The following is a 393-nucleotide window of genomic DNA, read 5'->3' as shown; positions in this document are numbered from 1 at the left end:
TGTATGGTATCTCTGTGAATTGTGTCTCTGCTATCGGAGCCTGATCTTCTCTCGCCTTTTCAATGAGAAAATGCTCATAGTCTTCTCTTTGTGTATAAAAGAGATGACTCATGGTTTCTACCAGTTGGATGGATGATTCTAATTATTATTGTAGCTACGTATCCATGTCAGTGAATCTGCCTTGGGTGACAGAGGTCAGTTATGTGAAACTTCTTGTTTAGACTTCCAATGGTATTTGGATAATCTTAATTGAAGGGGGGAAAGGAAGAGTGGACCAGAGAGAAAGAGAAAGTTCACAGGGAGTGTTTAAATTTTTGCTTCTGCATCTATGCATATTTGTATGCAATCTATCAATGTATGTGAGTGTGTATCTATGTGACTCTCTTAGAGACT

Source organism: Echinops telfairi, unplaced genomic scaffold (assembly GCF_000313985.2).
Source record: "Echinops telfairi isolate 266 unplaced genomic scaffold, ASM31398v2 ScPeMD7_41;HRSCAF=154, whole genome shotgun sequence".
Taxonomy (NCBI): Eukaryota; Metazoa; Chordata; class Mammalia; order Afrosoricida; family Tenrecidae; genus Echinops; species Echinops telfairi.
Note: the sequence above shows the minus strand (reverse complement) of the source record.